Genomic DNA, 22,176 nt, shown 5'->3' with positions numbered 1-22,176 from the left:
ATGGATATTCTATGGGATACCCATCTGCCAAGTGTTGCAGAAGCCTTACGAAGTGCCTTTCACCAATCCATCGGCTGCACACCATACTATGCCGTCTTTGGCCAACAGATGCCGTCGCATGGTGATGAGTACGCATTATTGCGGAAACTAGGAACACTTGACGATAGCATTCTGGACCGGTCAGACAAACTAGCACTTATACGAAAGTCCATTGGCGACAATATTAGAAAAGCATTCGAAAGTTCAGCCAAACGATATAACCTAAGGAGTTCGGTACCCAAGTTTAGTGTTGGAGATTATGTCGTGGGTGATTTGAATCACTACCAAGAAATAAGAGAATTTACGCAGCCAAAGGAGGGTCATTTTGGGGCTATTTGAACACCTACATAGCCATGGAGGGGAACGGGTAAGGAGCAGCCGCTCATGGTGTATACGTGCTGCAAGGTGTAGGGAGTTCCAGACCAAAGCAGTGATGCTCAAGCTTTTGACGGTATTCCATTTGTGTGTGCAAGCATATTATTCTTGTTTGACCCTTACGTTGCTAGAGGATGGCTTGGTCAGGCAATAGGGTTTCCGTTGGACCTCCCTCAGGCTGGAGCTCCGGTAAATAACTTAGTGCACACCCCCTGTTGCCGGCAGGCTAAGCAAGCCCCTCTAAAGGAAGAGACGAAAGGAGCAGGTTTTTTGGCAGCGCACCGGAGGGAGACTTACATCGGCAGGAACAAACTAAGTTCCTTTATCATAAAAGTTTATTATTTTAAATCGTTTTTTTTTTTTTGTAAGCAATCCTTAAGAATTACGTGGAAAGTCTAACACGTTTACACTAAGTAAAGACACCGGAGCCCGCCAACTTATATATTTTGCAGAAACCAAAACAAAAACAGCTATATACAAGATACAAAATAACATTTTTACTTTTCCACTGAGTGAATTCTTGAGTGGTAAAGAGATTTACAATCAGCCAGAGCTATTGGAATACCTTCTAGAGTGAACAAACCCAATATGATTGCGATGTGACCCAAATAATACGAACTACTTGAAGCTGTTGTGGGGGTAAATTAGCCGCCGAAACTTTAACGTTCAACTGGACTACCATCACCCTTCAGGAGTCAAGCAACTACGAGCTTCATAAAAGTTAAGCCAATGCGCAACCAATAAGAGGGAACAGAAACAGTTTTTTTAAGGAATGGAGATCGTTAAGGTGAGGGATAAGAAAGCTGAGAGAAGCGAAGAAAACAGGTTAAGCCACATGGAATTGAATCCGAAATAGTGGACGAATTAGGTGGTTTCAAGTTGCGGAATTGCTCCGTAGGCCACAAACCGATTATTTGTAATAAATATGTACCTGTAATCTTTATCTCTTTAAATTTTGATGATTTTGGGAATTTGACCTACCTCCATAATAACTTTCTAGTTACGATCGCTTAGGTATACTCACTCGACCGCGCATTGTTTTGGTATAAGTAGAATTGATCAAAAAAAAAAAAGAAATAAAAACAAGAAAAGAAAAGGAAGCGCGAATTGCACAGTTCGATGTCATGTAAACCCGTAACAGTCCAAGAGACGTCAATCTTTCAATTTTCAGAAGGATGTATGATTGTAGTTATAAATATACTTACTCGAGCAGCCTAGCAACACAACAACCGTACTACGTTGGAACCGGCAACTGTTTGCAGAAAAATTTACTTTACGCTACCTGCCGTGTCTTTTTGTTTCTTCGTTCATTCAAAGCTTGAATGGACCCCATTCAAAGTTTGAATGAAGTCATCTATGTCGACCTAGACTACGTTACCTTCGATATTATTAGTTACAAAAAAGCAAAAGAGAGTACAAAAGGAACCTTATATGAATGTATAACATCACATATCAATATTTTTCATATATCCTCTCAATCAATCGAATCTTTTTTTTATGAATCAATTGTGCTTTATTTTGACTTTAAAAAGAAAAGACATACCTAAGCGCACAAACATACGCACATATAAATTAACGTAGGTTCTCGATTCCTTTTCTTTGTCTTTTTTTTTTTGTTACGTCCTATGCTCTCCACTTAGTAAGCGCTCACTCTCACTAATATATGTAAGCACTGAAGCATTTTATTGTAAATATCGGTCAATGACCTCGATAATGAGAAAGTAGGTCAGTAGGTAATGCGGCAGTTACCCACGAACGTACGTACCAAAAACGTGTCTGCTGACACGACCTATCTTATGAGTGTGCAATGTAAACGAAAACTCACCGACGTGCAACGCCCGTACGTACGTAGCCCGGAACGTAGAAATCAAAACAATTTTGATTTTTTCCGTAAGAACGTGTCAGCTGATCGCTCTCTCACAAGACAGAGTTGCCTAGTAAACGTTTGTGTGCTATGTTTGGACCAATTGCAGTTATTAGACAAAAAGGCCTAATGATTGTTTAAAATTTTGATGAAATATCCTAAAATTATTATATAAAATTGGAGGTTACAAGTAAATGAGCTAGAAATTGTTATTCAGTATTTGTTTCTGCCATTTGCACCATGAAAAATTGCAATTCCAAAAGTTGATGTTTGCATAAGCATGCATGCAAACTGGTCAATGGCAACAGTGCTTTGCTGTAAACAATACACACACACAAATATGTTATGTACATGTACACAGACCAGGCATGCTTAACCAACGAAACGATATCATTTCGTTACGATAATCAACGTTAATAAACGAAACGAAGTCATTTCGCTTCGTTTATTAACGTTAAGATCGTCAAATTAACGAAATGATTTCGTTTCGTTTTCTGCCATATCAAAACGAAATCAAATCGTTTATGCTGATTATTAATTTCAAACTATGCTGGCAAAGCTGATTGATGGCGGAGTCATTAAAGGTGAAAGCATTAGCCAAGCTGATTGCAACTTTTCTCATGAATTTTGGCAGTACAAACATTTCTCAGAGTATTTTTGACATTACCACCAACGAATTACACAAACAAATTACATAGAGTTTGTGTGTGTATGTGCGCTCGTTGTTGCCACCTTACGGCTTCACCATGGCTATAGCATTGCCAGCACAATTCAAACATAAAGTATCACGTTTTTGTTAACGTTTTTAACGTTAACGAAAGCTTTTCGTTTCGGTTAAAAACGAGATACAATTTATCTTGATAATTTCTTTATCGATAATATTTCGAAGTGTTTCAACGGAAACGGTGGAAATTTTTTGATAAACGATTAGCTTAACGTTAAGGTGCATCCCTGACACAGACGCACACATTGACTCCTACGGGCTTGAGGGTTCGGTCAAACGTGTTTCGTACGACAAACGTCCGTACGTACGGCACACGTCGGTGGGTAACTGCATTGTTAGTATCAGCTGTTAGGATACCCCCAAAAGAATTTCGCTAACATACGTAATTACATTGTATTAGCATGTAAGATATTTTCTTTTGCAAATTCAGTAACACTAATGTTTACTTGTTATTGGATCTTTAATCTTTGATTAGTATACTAAGAATATATTTTTTATACATATATATATATGTAGATATGAACTGAATTTTTATAAATACACATTGTTAATATGGAGTAAATCGAAGATTAAAGTGGTCTGATTCTTGCAGGTTGGTGTGTGGAAAAGGGGCTTTATTACCATCTAATAACCCACGGTAGGGTGGGTATAGAGCAGTCGCACCAATATACATTAGCGCTGCATGTAAGGCTTCTGCAATACTTGGCAGATGGGTATCCCATAGCGCTTGATCGTTCTTTAGGTAGGCTCGCATACCTGCGATAATGGATCGATTTACTCGCTCGCTCGCGTTCGCTTGGGGGTGGTATAAGGCCGTGTAAACGTGTTTAATTCCCCTTTCTGCAAGTAAGTTGTTAAACTGGTGTGACTTAAACTGTTTGCCATTGTCGCTCAAAACAATCTCGGGTGTCCCGAAAACGGCAAAAACATGTTCACGTAGAAAATCACATATGCCTTTGGCATTAAAGTTTTTTATAGCTTTGAGAAGGGGAAATTTGGTGTAATGATCTAAGACGATAAATATTCCTATATGACCTTGTTTTGAACGGGGATAAGGACCTAAGAAGTCTACGTATAGTTTTTGGAAGGGGCGCTGGATGGCGTATTGGGTCGACATAGGCGCTCGCAGTATAGTATTCGACGGTTTGGTTGTCCGGCAGACCTCACACCTTCCAAAGAATCCTTTTACATCAACCGTCATACTGGGCCAATAGAAATTCATGCGTAGGCGCTCTAAGGTCTTCGCGATCCCTCCATGACACTTGTTGGGCTGGCAATGAGCATTTTGTATCACGGGCGCGACTAGTGGTTTTGGAATCCATAACTTCCACACATACATCTCCCGCTCCGGGTTTCCATTGGGATGTTCTGTCCTTTTATAAACACGACCATCAAGGATTTGTAAATCGGGTAGCCTACTTTGGTTATTTTTGACGTGATTTACTAATTCCTGGTTATCTTCAGATTGGAACTAGTGCGAATCGATATCGACTAACGGACGAAAGTCTAACTCAGCTATTTCTTCTAAGTTCTGGCGGGATAAAGTATCCGGTACCACATTCAAAGAGCCTCTCCGATGCTCTATGTTAAACCTAAAACCTTGGAGTTTTAGTGACCATCGGGCTAACCGGGTGGAAAGGTCGCCTTGGCGCATCAGCCACTGAAGGTTTGCGTGATCAGTAACAATCGTAAAGTCTTGCCCCTCAACGTAAGCTCTAAACTTTTTCAGGCTGAGAATTGCAGCAAGGCATTCCAGCTAAGTGACGCTGTAATTACTTTGGGCTTTGTTGAGTTTGTGGGAAAAATATGCGATGGGAACTTCGACACCTTCCTCAGTCTTCTGCAACAAAACCGCACCGACACCTAGTTTGGATGCATCACATTGAATTATGAATGGCTTAGTATAATTAGGGCTAGCCAGAACAGGGGCGGAACATAACGCTTGTTTTAAAGCTTCAAAGGACTTTTATGCTTCCTCATTCCAAGTAAAGTGTTTATTTTTTTCAACAGATTTGTCAAGGGGGTAGTAAGGGACGCAAAGTTCTCTACGAATCGGCGGTACCAACCGGCCATCCCAAGAAAGCGTCGAACTTGTTTAACCGTTGTTGGCACTGGGTAGTTGGTCACTGCCGCAACTTTATCTGGGTCAGTACGTAGAGTGCCATTTCCCACAATGTACCCAAGGTGTGTTACCTCTCTGATGCAAAACCTACTCCTTTCTACATTTATAGTCAAACCAACTTTTCTTAAGTGATGGGCCACTTCGGACAGGACGGACATGTGTTTATCGAAATCTTCGGATAGTATAAGTAGATCGTCTAAATAGATGAAGACTTGATTTTTCAGTTGAGGTGGGATGACGCGATCCATCAAGCGACAGAGGGCTTGAGGGGCGTTGCATAAGCCGAAAGGCATTACACAATAACGATATAGCGGACGATTAGGGACAGTGAAACAGGTGTAATCGCGAGAGTTTTCCGAAAGGGGAATTTGCCAAAAGGCTCGACGCAAGTCTAGTGAGCTTATATATTCGGCCTTTGGTATTCTGCTCAAAATACCATCAATGTGAGGAGGGGGATAAGCGTCCTTAATAGTTACTGCATTTACTTTTCGGGAATCTAGGCACAGACGCACTTTATTTGGTTTTTTCACAAGAACGACCGGACTGGACCAAGGACTGTTAGGAGACTCTTCGATTACACCTAATTTTAGCATTTCATCAATTTCTGCGTGAACCAGTTTTTCTACCGCAGGTGAAATGGGAAAATATCTTTGTTTGATCGGACGGACGTTGGGCTGTAACTCTATTACATATTCTATGAGGGACGTTTTTCCTAAACCTTCTTTTTCGCTGTTGGGAAATCGTCTTTTAACAGTTTCCAGTTTTAGCTTTTGCTCATCAGTCAAGAAAAGGGTATTTTCATCCGACTTCACATCAATGGAAAGTTCGGATATGATATGCGGCGCAATTCGAAACTTACTCCAGAAATCTACTCCCAAGATGACTTTTTGTGCCATGCTGGCTATTACAAAAAACGTTATAGACTTAAGTTTATCTTCAAATCTTACTTCCAGGTCTATAACTCCGAAAACCACTTGCGTTTTACCGTCTGCGGTGCAAACGGCTGTTTTGTGTTCTCGCAAGTTCTTTGACTTGCGAATCTCATCAGCAAATGAAGACCCTATACAAGATACTTGGGCTCCACTGTCTAGCAGTCCCAAATATTCTACATTATCAATCATAATTTTGGCATATGGCCTTAGATCCGAAGACCTTTTTGTTACAGTGCATACTAAGTGTTTGAGAGACTTTCGTGTAAGACGTACGTTTCGCCAGAACTCTTTAATACGGGCCGACGCCCGACTAGTATTTTGAGAGGTCGAATGTTCTGGAGAGAAAATCCGATCTCGTATTATTTTATAGTTTTGGAGGCGTACCTCATATGGAACGATCTCGCGTACAAACGGATTGCCTATTACAGTGTCCTTCGAATTCTTTGACGGTCGCATATGTGGTTGTATTAGTTTAGGGCTCGGCGAGGGTTCGACTTCGATGCCTCGCCGGCTTTCAAGTTTCCCGAACACGTTCCGCATTTAGGCCTATAAACATTTGGCTTTCCACATCCATAACAAAATACTGTTCGGTTTTCTAAACAGTCCATGTACCTATGACCCTCGCCTCGACAATTCCAGCAAACTAACTTTGAAGTGTCAATTGGCCGTTTCGACACCTCGCCTACTTCACACCCTAGGGCTTCTTGTGAGTCATCATCGCATTGAATTTCGTTGGCATATCGGCGAGGACTTGGTCGCGCATTTCCTGATGCTGGTTGGGTGGTGGGTTTGTTAAGTTCGCTTAAGAGACTTTCTCCTTTCAAATAGAGCCTGCGCAGTTCGGCAAGGGAATTTATGGGCACGTACAAAAGCTGTTGTAGAATTCGGGGGCGTAGGTCATGTTGCAGAATTTCCACTAATTCAGCCTCAGACAATGACACTTGTAAAGGTTCTGCTAACTTCAGGACAGCGTTTCTAAATTCATCAAAATTTTCCGTTATGCCTTGCTTTCTACCCCGTATCTGTTCTTTTAACTCAAAATCACTTTTATGCTGCTGGAAGTTAATTCGGAGGGCTTGGCATAGAGAGATCCATGTGACGCGCTCCACGGACCGTCGATATCTCCAATACCAATCCTTTGCATCATGGGTGAACAAGCTATGTACATGTTCACATAGTAAGTTGAAGTTTCCACCGAGGGTGTCAATGACTTGGCATTCTATTCGGTATATAAAGCTATCGACGGATAAGCGTGTCGATGCATCAAACGTAATACCCCAGCTAGAAATGAGGTGAGCGATCCTGCCGGAGTTGGGAACGCTGGACATGTCGCTAAAGCGCAACTGGTCGATCGCACGGTGAAAGGTTGGATGGGAGTGGTTGGGTAGGTTAGGTACATCACGGGGCCAAAATTCCGAGAAGTTGTTGGGTGGATCCACCTGTACGGGGTTGCCTACTGGACTACTGTTACTAACTGGTGGAACTGCTGGTATGGTTGACGGTATGGGAGGATTTTCACGATTCAGGTTTATTCTAGCTAGCGCGGCGGCAAGCGAACTCTCGAGTGTTTGCTCAATCATTTGTGCGACTCTATTTTCGAGGTCATCTACAAGTGTAGCTTGCCTGGCACTGATTACAACCGCCACTATATTTCTGACACGGCATTCTTCGTCCCTGGTATTTGCATCAGGTGCAGGAGTGTTTACGCCTCCACGAATCTGTAATTGTTCATCACGGGGCAGCTCTAAGTTCTTGGGTCGATTGACTGCTCCCGTATTCTGTTTAAAGTCCTTGCTACTGCACTTGGCTCTACATTGTGGACAAATCGACTTCTTTTTCAGCCAATTCAATAAGCAAGCTTTATGGAAATCGTGAAGACAAGGTGTGGTTAGAATGTCATCGCTGTCTCCTAGGGTATCCTGGCATATGGTACACTGAGCATTCTCCGGTGCTATCCGCCCAGAATCTAAATTATACGCCATGTGTGAGACCGATAAAAAGTATTGTATCAAGACTTAAAGGGTTTTTCTTCTTTTCCTCTTTTGAAAAAACTCTGTACGACCCAAATGGTCTAACGGTGGTAATTCAAAACTCAGCAGGTGGACAGGTTTATGAGTAACTATGTATACCCACGTGAAGGAAAAATTCGCTATATTAGGTCGAGTGAATGTAATTGTAATTAGTTCGTCTAGATTATTTCGGTCGACATTATCAGCAACCGTAACTAAGCTTTTATGTGAAAACCGAAACAAGTTAAAATTTATCAATAAGGAAATTGCATCAAAAAGTTGGTCTGAGTTTCGGGCCGTGGGACTGTCAGACTGGTGAGGGAATTCCAGAGCTCATCCTAGTAATGACTCCAGGCATCTGACAGGAAAGAAAATATGATTAGCTTAAGTAAATTATCAGAATACTCTCGAAGTAGGAGGCGAGAGAAATTAACCTGCTAAGATTACACGGAAAGGCAGAATAGGTAAAACTATAAGTTGGTTCTCGGACATCTAGCCTCGTTATAAATCAAAATTCCAAATAGCTTTCCATTCAACCCCAATGAAATTTGCAAGTCTAACTAGTATGGTTATTTTACTTTTTTTTTGAATTTGTGCAGTAGCTTCATCGGGCAGATCCGTGGACATACAGCCTTGAGGATTCAGCACTTCCAGAATCAGCACTGGCCTACACTCATCATCAAAACAGCCATACCAAATTAACTGTCAATTGAATAAGTCAAAACCAAAAACATTTAGTTGTAAGCTATGCGATTCCAATCAATCGAATTTTACCCTAGTGTTACTGGATAATTAAGTATTTATAAAATCGGACGGACAAAATTTAGTTCCAAGTGGAACTACGAGGGGACCACCATGAATTCGGAATACTACGAAGTAAGCCACTAACATTCGGGTCCCTGCTCGGGCGCCATTTTTTGTTACGTGCCCCTTTCGTCTCTTCCTTTAGAGGGGCTTGCTTAGCCTGCCGGCAACAGGGAGTGTGCCCTAGATTATTTAACGGAGCTTCAGCCTGAGGGAGGTCCAACGGAAACCCTATTGCCTGACCAAGCCATCCTCTAGCAACGTAAGGGCCGAACAAGAATAATATGCTTGCACACAATAATGGAATACCGTCAAAAGCTTGAGCATCACTGCTTTGGTCTGGAACTCCCTACACCTTGCAGCACGTATACACCATGAGCGGCTGCTCCTTACCCATTCCCCAATATGGCTATGTAGGTGTTAAAATGGCCCCAAAATGACCCTCCTTTGGCCGCGAAATCAGACCATCAGATATATATTTACTCAGGCATATTTACAAATATCATTTATTCATTCAACAAAAAAAATTGTATATGTGTATAACCATAGTTTTTGCTTAGAGAAAGACTATTTAGCTCATAGGTTGTTGGTAGTTCATTGTATACTTATTTAATCCTAATAATTCTTTATCTAAACTTATCTCATATTCTTGGACATGTGTTACATTGTTTTCTGGTGGGTATTGATCTTCTGCTAAAACTAACCTCCCTCAACCCTATGTATACGTTATTTGGCCAGCGACCTTGTCGCTCTCTTTAAATGTACAAATCTGACCAAACCAAAAATAGCCGTTCGGGCTCTCTGCAAGGGTATACTGACGCACAAACAAAAAGAAAACATCAAGCTAAGGCTATGGGAACACCAACTTATCAATTCACTAAGTATGTAGTAAGAGCACCAAGGAGATTGTTACCCATCCACATACATGGGTACAGACAAACTATGCGCGAATTCCACGTAAATAAGGCGGATTCGAAATCGTACACTCATATATATATGTACATACTAGAAGACCCGGCAGACGTTGTCCTGCCCTAAATTTGGCCAATCTGCAAACATTTTAATAAGCTTTTTCCGTCTGACCACATTTTGGCCTATATCCCGAGACCATAGTCACCCAGGGGTATGAAAATTACCCTCTAATAAAGCACTCATCAACAGCTTACATTTGATATCCACATTTTATAAACACATTTTAGGGGTACCCGGGTCCTCGTTTTCGCCTATATCTCGAGACCCTAGTCACCCAGGGGTATGAAAATTACCCTCTACTAAAGCTCTCATCAACAGCTTTCATTCGATATCAATATTCTATAAACACATTCTAGGTGTACCCGGGTCCAATTTTTGGCATATAGCTCGAGACCCTAGTCACCCAAGGGTATGAAAATTATCCTCTAGTAAAGCACTCATCAACAGCTTTAATCTGATATCAATATTCTATAAACAGATTTTAGGGGTACCCGGGTCCACTTTTTGGCCTATATCTCGAGACCCTAGTCACCCAGGGATATGAAAATTACCCTCTAATAAAGCACTCATCAACAGCTTTCATTTGATATCCACATTCTATAAACCCATTCTAGGGGTACCGGGGTCCACGTTTTGGCCTATATCTCGAGACCCTAGTTACCCAGGGGTATGAGAATTACCCTCTACTAAAGCACTCATCAACAGCTTTAATCTGATATCAATATTCTATAAACAGATTCTAGGGGTACCCGGGTCCACTTTTTGGCCTATAGCTCGAGACCCTAGTCACCCAGGGGTATGAAAATTACCCCCTACTAAAGCACTCGTCAACAGCTTTCATCTGATAGCCATATTCTATACACACATTCTAGGGGTACCCAGGTCCACGTTTTGGCCTATATCTCGAGACCCGAGTCATCCAGGGGTATGAAAATTACCCTCTACTAAAGCACTCATCAAGAGCTTTCATTTGATATGCATATTCTAGGGGTACCCGGGTCCACGTTTTGGCCTATATCTCGGGACCCTAGTCACCCAGGGGTATGAAAATTACCCTCTACTAAAGCACTCACCAACAGCTTTTATTTGATATCCATATTCTATAAACACACCCTATTGGTACCCGGGTCCACGTTTTGGCCTATATCTCGAGACCCTAGTCACCCAGGGGTATGAAAATTACCCTCAACTAAAGCACTCATCAACAGCTTTTATTTGATATCCATATTCTATAAACACACCCTAGGGGTACCCGGGTCCACGTTTTGGCCTATATCTCGAGACCCTAGTCACCCAGGGGTATGAAAATTACCCTCTACTAAAGCACTCATCAACAGCTTTTATTTGATATCCATATTCTATAAACACACTCTAGGGGTACCCAAGTCCACGTTTTGGCCTATATCTCGAGGAAATATGCTGTTTTGAGTATTTTCCCGGCAAGTATTCGAATTTTTCTCACCTTTTAAACCTTCCCTAGACCTCCACGAATAATTCAAGACCAAGATAAGATAAATCCGTTCAGCCGTTCTCGAGTTTTAGCGAGACTAACGAACCGCAATTCATTTTTATATATATAGATGTATACAAACGCTGATGGTCATTAGAACGAACCATGTATGTGGACCTGTGACGAACTCATCTGGGTATGTAGGTATACCCAGGTTTACGTAGTTTGGTATAGCATATACATAAAAGAAATGCACTTACATGATCCTCTGGTTGGGTTCCTGGTGTTTCCAAGCGGTCCCGCGAAGCGAAGAAGGCCTTCCTTGCTCCGTATGTTGAAGTTTTTAGGTTTAGAGGTTAAAGCTGATCAAAGATTAAAATAAATTAAGCATATTTCGGTCACCCTTTATTATTATTTTTTTTTTTCTTTTGCCCGTTCGTATATATATGAAAAGCGATGGTCGCTTTGAAAAGGAATTAAAAGTGTATCACCGCAAAATGTTTTTCTTTGACTGAACTTGAGATAGCGGGAGGAATTGTGAAACTAGTTCATTTTGGGTGGAATTAGGTCAGCTTTAGCAGATCACGTAGCACAGGTTTAGTGTACCTATATATGTATGTAAGTTGTTTCGTAATGAACATGCCATCATGTACAACTAAATATGTAGGAACATATGTTCTTCAGAATAATAATTTAATAATTCACGATTTAAGATGATGTCAAAATTTGAAATTTACCGATAGGGTAATCTTAAATGCAAATATTAAAGTTACTGTTTATATCTAATGGAGAAATATTGAGAAATTCATTCTTTGGATTTGTTCTTTTTTTTTTCAAACGTATTCGCTAGTAATTCGGTAGACCCCTGAGTATAAGATTCGATGGGCATTAAGGAAAACCGCTTTCCCAATAACTGGTACAAGTTGGGATATAGCTAGGTATATACGTGGAAAACTTAGCACAAGTAGTGCCGCCTCGCGGCCTGGGTGAATTGATTGGATACACTTGACCGTGAGTTGAGTTTAGGAATAATAATTAGGTGGACTTTGTCGTGTGTTTCCTTGATACTCGCTTGAACGTTTCTTCTGGTTGCTTGATTTGGACTCTAGGAGGATTCTGCTTACCGCCGTTTAGCACAATTTTTACGTTAGCATACCAGGTTGGCTCGTAATCCGTGTAAATTCTCTTAATTCTTGGTAGTGATTCAAATCACCCACGACTGTTGAAGTCACTGTAACATAAACTTATATTTTCTTACTCAATAAAACCGACCTTCCCTAATGTAAGTTTTATATTTCTTAGAACAGATGATGAAATACGTCTTGCTATTATATAACATTATATAATCTGCAGCATGCGTACATATATATGTATATGTATGTGGATGTTGCAGTGACAAGCAAAAGAAACAGAAATCAATCATCTACATGCAATAAAGTGAGAAAGCAGATTGCATATCATAGTAGGCATGGTAGGTGTTACATTAGTTACTGCAACTATTTATGTATACATATGTATATATGCTAGCGGCATCAATTTACTTCAGCTGAAATAATTTTTCGGTTATGATGCGCAAATAAATAAAGTTTTCATTTTGAACGGTGACGGGTCGAGACCAGGCATGCTTAACCAACGAAACGATATCATTTCGTTACGATAATCAACGTTAATAAACGAAACGAAGTCATTTCGTTTCGTTTATTAACGTTAAGCTCGTCAAATTAACGAAATGATTTCGTTTCGTTTTCTGCCATATCAAAACGAAATCAAATCGTTTATGTTGATTATTAATTTCAAACTATGCTGGCAAAGCTGATTGATGGCGGAGTCATTAAAGGTGAAAGCATTAGCCAAGCTGATTGCAACTTTTCTCATGAATTTTGACAGTACAAACATTTCTCAGAGTATTTTTGACATTACCACCAACGAATTACACAAACAAATTACATAGAGTTTGTGTGTGTATGTGCGCTCGTTGTTGCCACCTTACGGCTTCACCATGGCTATAGCATTGCCAGCACAATTCAAACATAAAGTATCATGTTTTTGTTAACGTTTTTAACGTTAACGAAAGCTTTTCGTTTCGGTTAAAAACGAGATACAATTTATCTTGATAATTTCTTTATCGATAATATTTCGAAGTGTTTCAACGGAAACGGTGGAAATTTTTTGATAAACGATTAGCTTAACGTTAAGGTGCATCCCTGGTCGAGACAGAAAATAATAAGCAAAATAAAATTTAATTGGAGAATGTACAGTTTCTGTGTCAGCGTTTTTATTTGGTTTAATATAGAAACTTTTGAAGATAATTCTACAGGTTATGGGCCCAGACACAAATTGTGACTATATCTGGTGTCTGGTTTAAGAAAATAAAAAGTGAATTTACTAAAAGAAATAAATAAAATAAAAGTGCATACTGTGTGTTGTGAATTCCTGAATTCTGTTGCGAAATTGTGATTCGTTAAAATATGGATAAATTTAAGAAAAACATAAATCCCTTTGATGGGGAAAAGTTTTCTATTTGGAAATTTCGCATTAGAGCTTTGTTAGCAGAAAATGATGCGCTTTTCGTAATTGATGACGAAAAACCGGAAAAGGAAAGTGAACAATGGACAAAAGCCGAAAGAATCGCAAAAAGCATAATAATTCAATTTTATGTGACTCGTTTTTAAGCTTTGCTAGTACGGAATGTACTGCAAAAGAAATTTTTACAAATTTGGACAAAATATATGAACGGAAAAGTGTAGCTTCGCAATTGTCGGTTCGAAAACAACTATTATCATTAAAATTAAAGTCAAACTCAAATTTAATGAACCATTTTAACGTATTCGATGATTTAGTTACGGAGTTAATCGGCTCGGGTGCAAAAATTGATAAGATGGATAAAGTTTCGCATTTATTACTAACCCTTCCCTCTTCATATGATGGTATTATAACCCCAGTTGAGACTTTATCAGAAAAAAATCTAACTTTGGCATTTGTGAAAAATCGGTTACTAGATCACGAAATAAAATTAAAACTAGCAAATAAAGATACTAGTTTAAACGTTCTGCAAGCTGTTGGAAATTCCGAACAAAGTGAATATAAGACAAATATGAACCATAATAAATTTAAAAATAATTTTAAATATAAATCAAATAAAAAAGTTAATATAAAGTGTCATCATTGCAAGAAAATGGGGCATATAATAAGGGACTGTTTTATTTTTAAAAGACAACAAAATAGTCAAAATAAAGATAAAACTAAGCAAGTGCAAACAGCTGCAGTCCAATCTGATACCGGTTTCGCGTTCATGCTAAAAAGTGTAACAAATTACAAAAATAAAAATTCAAAACGTATATCTTTTATTTTGGACTCTGGTTCATCTGACCACATGGTCAATGATAAAAATTTGCTGCTTAACTGTACTGAGTTAGAAGAGCCAATCAAGATAGCAAATGCTAAAAGCGATGCATATATCTATGCGACAGCGATAGGCACAGTGCAAATGAAAAATGACTGGCAGCCAAAGATCACCCTTCAAAACGTTTTATACTGCGAAAATATTCCACAAAACTTACTATCAGTTAATAAGATGACGAATGCCGGGATGGAGATCGTATTTTCGGCAGGAGGTGTGGAAATCCAAAGAGAGGGTGAAGTATTGTATAAAGGTATGTGTACTGTAAATATTCCTGTTATTGAGTTTGAAATTTGTTATAGGGCATATATATCTATATATATAAAAATGAATTGCTGTTCGTTAGTCTCGCTAAAACTCGAGAACGGCTGAACGGATTTATCTTACCTTGGTCTTGAATTATTCGTGGAGGTCTAGGGAAGGTTTAAAAGGTGAGAAAAATTCGAATACTTGCCGGGAAAATACTCAAAACAGCATATTTCCTCGAGATATAGGCGAAAACGAGGACCCGGGTACCCCTAAAATGTGTTTATAAAATGTGGATATCAAATGTAAGCTGTTGATGAGTGCTTTATTAGAGGGTAATTTTCATACCCCTGGGTGACTATGGTCTCGGGATATAGGCCAAAATGTGGTCAGACGGAAAAAGCTTATTAAAATGTATCCAGATTGGCCAAATTTAGGGCAGGAGAACGTCTGCCGGGTCTTCTAGTAACAAATAAAGTTAGTAAGACTACATACCAATTGTGGCATGAACGATTAGGTCACATTAGTAAAGGGAAGTTATTAGAACTAAAGCGAAATAATATGTGTGAAGATACACAATTATTAGATAACGTTAAAATTGATACTGAAGTATGTGAATCTTGCAAAAAAGGGAAACAAGCCAGATAGCCATTTTCAAAATTCAAAGATAAGGAATATATTTGAAGACCTTTGTTTATAATACATTCGGATGTTTGTGGTCCTATCACGCCTCCTACAATTGATGGTAAAAATTATTATGTAATTTTTGTTGACCAATATACACACCGTGGTATGATGTTAGCGTGCTCCGCCTATCACACCGTATGCCCTGGGTTCAACTCCCGGGCAAAGCAACATCAAAATTTTAGAAATAAGATTTTTCAATTAGAAGAAAATTTTTCTAAGCGGGGTCGCCCCTCGGCAGTGTCTGGCAAGCGCTCCGATTGTATTTCTGCCATGAAAAGCTCTCAGTGAAAACTCATCTGCCTTGCAGATGCCGTTCGGAGTCGGCATAAAACATGTAGGTCCCGTCCGGCCAATTTGTAGGGAAAAATCAAGAGGAGCACGACGCAAATTGGAAGAGAAGCTCGGCCTTAGATCTCTTCGGAGGTTATCGCGCCTTACATTTATTTTTATTTATAATATACACATTACTGTGTAACGTATTTAATTTCTCATAAGTCCGATGTGTTTTCTCATTTCAAAGATTTTGTTGCAAAAAGTGAAAATCACTTTAATTTAAAAGTGGTAAATTTGTATATAGATAACGGTAGAGAGTACTTATCAAATGAAATGAGAGAATATTGTGTTGAAAAGGGTATAAGTTACCATTTAACAGTTCCGCATACACCACAATTGAATGGGGTGTCTGAGCGTATGATTAGGACCATAAATGAAAAGGCTAGGGCTATGATTAATGGAACAAAATTAGACAAATGTTTTTGGAGAGAAGCTGTGTTAACAGCTTCTTATCTAATAAATAGAACGCCAAGTAATGCTCTATATGACAAAAAGAAAACTCCTTTTGAAATGTGGCATAGTCGAAAACCAAATTTAAAATATTTGAAAGTTTTTGGTTCAACAGTATACATGCATAACAAAACAAGAAAAAGGAAGTTTGATGAAAAATCCATTAAATGTATACTTGTTGGCTATGAAACAAATGGTTTTAAACTATGGAATTTAGAGGAAAATAAATTTGTTGTAGCAAGAGATGTAATTGTAGATGAGGTTAACATGATTAACACTGAGATTTTGGAAATTGAACGCCCTGAAAGTGATTGGACTATCCAGAATGACAGTATGGACCAGCGAAATGAACCACAGAATGCAAATTAGTGTCCCGAATGAAAGTAGGGAAGGTTAAGACTTCCAGAATGAAAGTAAGGAAGAGGAACAGGGTGATTTTCAAAATGATAGCGCTGCAAACTTCCTGAATGAGAGTAAGGAAGATGATGAGCCTTATTTCCAGAATGAGAGTATGGAATAAGATGGCAATGTAAGGCGAAGTGAGAGGCTAAGAGATAAGCCACCGAGATATTATAGATTCTTGGATAATTGCTTGTTATACTCACAAAGCTCCTTTTCTGATATACCTAAAAGTTACGATGAAATAAAAGAAAGGGATAACAGATTACAATGGGAGTAAGCAATTAAAGAAGAGTTAGATTCTCATATATTAAATGAAACATGGACACTTGTTGAGAATCCGAAAAATAAAAATATCATTGATTGTAGATGGGTTTTCACAATCAAGAATGATGAACTTGGTGATCCTGGTAAATACAAAGCTAGGCTTGTGGCGCGTGGTTTCACACAAAAGTATTTAATTGACTATGATGAAACTTTTGCGCCTGTAGCAAGAATTTCTAGTTTTCGGTTTATTTTGTCTATATCAAATCAATTCGATCTACGAGTTCATCATATGGATGTGAAAACTGCATTTTTGAATGGCAAACTAAAAGAGGAAATATATATGAAAATTCCTCAAGGGCTACCTTGTGAAAATGATAAGGTATGTAAATTGAATAAATCTATTTATGGTCTTAAACAGGCGGCTAGATGCTGGTATGAAATGTTTGAGAATACATTGAAAGAAATTGGATTTGTTAGTTCAGAAGTAGATCACTGCATTTATCTTTCGGATAAAGGTGAAATGAAGAAAAATATATATTTATTGCTATATGTTGATGATTTGGTTATATCAACTTATAATTTAGAAACAATGTCCAGATTTAAAGACTATTTAATGAGTAAATTCAGAATGACTGATTTAGCTGAAATCAAGTATTTTATTGGCATAAAAATTAGCAGAGAAGATAATAAAATGGAACTTAGCCAGTCGGCTTATATTAAAAAAGTCCTAGAAAAATTCAGTATGGATGGCTGTAATCCAGTTAGTACTCCACTTCCAAGTAGATTGAACTATGAGGGGCTAAATTCAGACGAAATGTATAATGCACCATGTCGAAATGTAATTGGATGTCTAATGTATATAATGCTATGCACTCGACCTGATTTAAGTACCTCAGTTGGAATTTTAAGTAGATATACAAATAAAAATAATAAAGAACTATGGCAATGTCTTAAAAGGGTTTTGAGGTACCTAAAAGGGACAATTAACTTAAAGTTAACTTTTACAAAAACTGTAGACTTCGAAAATGTTTTGACTGGCTATGTTGATTCCGATTGGGCAGGAAATGAAAACGATAGAAAAAGTACTACAGGTTATTTGTTCAAAAATGTTCGATTCAAGTATTATTTGTTGGAATACTAAAAAGCAAAATTCAGTTGCAGCTTCATCGACTGAAGCTGAATATATGGCATTATTTGAGGCCACGAGAGAGGCTATGTGGTTAAAGTCACTAGCAAATAGTATTAAATTAGAACTACAGGAACCCATAAAAATATTTGAAGATAATCTAGGATGTATAAGCATTGCTAATAATCCTACTTGTCATAAAAGAACTAAACATATTGATATTAAATACCACTTTTCTAGAGAACGAATTGAAAGAAAACTAATTATTCTTGAGTATATTCCTACAGGTAAACAGCTGGCTGATATCTTAACAAAACCATTGCCTGGACCACAATTTGCCGATTTGAGAGATCAACTTGGGCTGATGATTTAAACATTATTTTTGATGAAACTTCATTTTGACATGGCACTCAGACTTAATTCATTGTATTTTTCATTCTTATTTTAATTATATATCATTATATTAAATTTAAATTATGTTGGTCTGATTGGGTTTACTGGGTTTTCCCAATCCATGCAACAAATGTTGGACCACAATTGTACCATTTCCCAGAATACTCGACCTGCCACCGAAAAGAGATGTAGATAAGTTTTTGCTGAAACTATATTTTTGTAATTAGATACATGAATCTATATTGAATTTTATTTAGATAGATTTCTAGTTTATTTTGAGGAGGTGTGTTGAAGTCACTGTAACATAAACTTATATTTTCTTACTCAATAAAACCGACCTTCCCTAATGTAAGTTTTATATTTCTTAGAACAGATGATGAAATGCGTCTTGCTATTATATAACATTATATAATCTGCAGCATGCGTACATATATATGTATATGTATGTGGATGTTGCAGTGACAAGCAAAAGAAACAGAAATCAATCATCTACATGCAATAAAGTGAGAAAGCAGATTGCATATCATAGTAGGCATGGTAGGTGTTACATTAGTTACTGCAACTATTTATGTATACATATGTATATATGCTAGCGGTATCAATTTACTTCAGCTGAAATAAATTTTCGGTTATGATGCGGAAATAAATAAAGTTTTCATTTTGAACGGTGACGGGTCGAGACAGAAAATAATAAGCAAAATAAAATTTAATTGGAGAATGTACAGTTTCTGTGTCAGCGTTTTTATTTGGTTTAATATAGAAACTTTTGAAGATAATTCTACAACGACTTTAATTAAAATTTACTAATTGCACTCACTTTACCAGCTAGGATGTGTACGGTCCGGAAGTTCATGAAGAAAAAGGAAGAACACACATGTGTAAAAACCCCGTGTGACACTTCGTTCATCGAGGATTATCGGTAAATCTGTCTATCTAAAATCATATGGAACCTTTGATGGATTGAAAGAACTTATGCTTACGTTACACGTGGCAACTACAGGGCGCATCATTCTTCATAGGAAATTATGGTTATTATGTAAAAATTGAGGGAGAAAATGAGCGAATCTTCATCTGCCATAGTTGCGTGTACCTATGGTACACATTATGGAATAGTGGAGTTATTTATTCAACAGTTTAGTGATTCGAACTTAGCAGAAGGTTGCAAATAAGAGGATTTGCAGTAAATTCGTTACAATTGGTGTCAGAAGAGGAATTGTTGAATAAATTCCGAAGACTTCGAATACAACTTGGACATGGCAAAGTGGAGTGAATTGAAGATCCAGCAGCTGAAGAAGGAGTTGGAGAGCCGTGGATTGAATACAAGCGGTATTAAAATCGAACTTCAAGCACGACTACGAGAGGCAATGGAAGGAGAAGGAATTAACGTGGAAGAGTATGTCTTTCCTCTTGATGGCGAGAAGACAACAAAAACTAAGAGAAAAATGAAACATCGCATACAGTTACGAGCACAGACTTGAACATGATATTGACTGCAATATCTGCACAAACATCGAGAGAAACATCAATGTCATCTCAACTGGAAGAACAGAAGACATATATGGCATCTCAACTAGAATCCCAGGAGAACCGTATAACATCCAAGATGGAAGAACAGAAGACATATATGGCATCCAAGATGGAATCACAGGAGACACGTACTGCAGAAATGTCATCTGAAATAACAGCTAAGATTGAAGCACAGGAGGCACGAATATCCGAAATGTCTGCGCAAATTTTAGCACAGATATCATCGCAGATCTCTGCTCAACTGGAATAGCAAGAAGGACGTACTTCCTTGAAGTTGGAGGCGCAAGATACAAAATCTTTACAGTTTGAAGAAAAAATTGAGGCCGAGGTGGATGCTTTGAGAGGACGTATCGAGCAGTTGCAACTAAATCGCCCAGCAGTTTCAACGAGTAATGCAAAGGTAAAAACACCATCCTTTGACGGTTCTGTTCCTTTCCAGGTCTTTAAGCTACAATTTGAGAAGACCGCAACAGTGAACAACTGGAATACTGAAGTTAAAGTTGCTGCACTCTTCTTAGCATTGAAAGGACCAGCTGCCGAAATTTTACAGACTATTCCAGAGTACGAACGGAACAGTTATGACGCATTGATGGCTGCTGTAGAACGGCGATACGGAAGCGAACATAGAAAACAGATATACCAAATTGAGTTGCAAAGCCGTCACCAAAGAGCGAATGAGACTTTGCAAAAGTTTGCCTCGGATGTTGAAAGATTGGCTTATTTCGCAAATGCGGACGCAGCCGTGGAATATACCGAGAGGATAAAAATCCAGAGTTTTATAAATGGCATACGGGACGTGGAAACGAAGCGAGCTACATACGCAAACACAAAACCCACATTCACAGAAACGGTTTCACATGCTCCGATTCAGGAAACAGCATCGCTTCTGTGTAAGCCAGCGTACAAAGCACGCCCTGTGGAGGTGGAAAGGCCAGACTGGATGAACACAACATTGGAGGCGCTGAAAGGATCGCAAAAGCGGGGTCAAAAAGTTATCAAATGCTTCAAATGCGGGAACGCCGGTCACATTGCACGTCACTGCGATCTTGATCCTAGTGGTTTCAACAGCATGGGTGGTCTTAATAACAAAGCTGGAGGCGATGGGCAAGAGCGAGTAAGATGTAAAGATCGAGAGCTATCTCCAGCTATTGAATGTCCTGTGATATCTGTGTCGCAAATAGATAGAAAATCGAGCAGTCTTACGGCGCTACGGCGCATCTCATTCCTTAATCCGATCTGACTTGGTCAACAGGAGAGTAAAACCGTTACCTGCAGCAAGGTTGCCTACGGTCACTGGCGAGTATAACCAAGCCAGGGAGAAGTGATATGTGAAGTCTTAATTGGAAAGGTCACAGTTCTACACAAATTCGTTGTGGCGGAGATTGTTGATGAAGTCATATTGGGAGTGGACTTCTTAGTTGACCATGACATCATCTGGTAACCTTGCCGTGAGCGGACGTGTTTTTGATCGCTCTTCGAATTGTATTCTTTTTACTTTGTAAACAAGTTTTATCTTTTATAAATATTCATTAATATAATAGAAAACAGTTTATAAATTTAATTTCGTATTACATCTTTACATAGTGCAATATACATAGTGGCTTTTTGTGCAATTTAAACATTCATTCTGTGTGTTCATAGATCATAGATTTTCACAAAAAATTGTGATAACTGCATACCTTTTTGTTGGTAGCTGCTATTAGCAAGTCATTGTGTGCCCTTTTTGCTTTCTGTTGTGTTCGTTGCTAGCTATACGCTGTCTTGCGATTTGCATCCAGTGCACCAAAATAACTCTCGCCCATATTTTTGAACAGCTGTTCAATTTATCCTATACTTATAGTTTATTTTGCCTATTTTTCTTTTGGGTTTGTTTAACTTTGCAATTATGTTGGATTGCTGCGTCAAGAAGTGCACCAATCAAAAGAAAATTTCCCGTGGTGATACTTATGTTTGTTGTTGGCTCTGTGATAATGTGGCTCATGTTATCTGTGCCGGTTTCTCTCACATAGGTGGTCGGGTGGTTGACCTAATATCCAGCAAAATTGGACTGAACTGGA

At 38.7% G+C, this 22,176-nt stretch overlaps 1 protein-coding gene across 2 annotated transcripts in view; it reads left to right on the top strand.

Annotated features, from left to right (window-relative positions):
* Positions 1-19,301, top strand: part of LOC137239902 (breast cancer anti-estrogen resistance protein 3 homolog) — a 233,114-nt gene extending 213,813 nt beyond the window's left edge. For both annotated transcript variants that reach the window (XM_067765701.1, XM_067765699.1), the window contains one exon: positions 18,487-19,301. The gene's annotated coding sequence lies outside the window, so the exon portion shown is untranslated. The remainder of the gene's footprint in view (positions 1-18,486) is intronic.
* The last annotated feature ends 2,875 nt before the right edge of the window (positions 19,302-22,176 follow it).

This window comes from Eurosta solidaginis, chromosome 2 (assembly GCF_040869045.1).
Source record: "Eurosta solidaginis isolate ZX-2024a chromosome 2, ASM4086904v1, whole genome shotgun sequence".
Taxonomy (NCBI): domain Eukaryota; kingdom Metazoa; phylum Arthropoda; class Insecta; order Diptera; family Tephritidae; genus Eurosta; species Eurosta solidaginis.
Note: the sequence above shows the minus strand (reverse complement) of the source record. Positions and strands in the feature narration are given on the sequence as shown.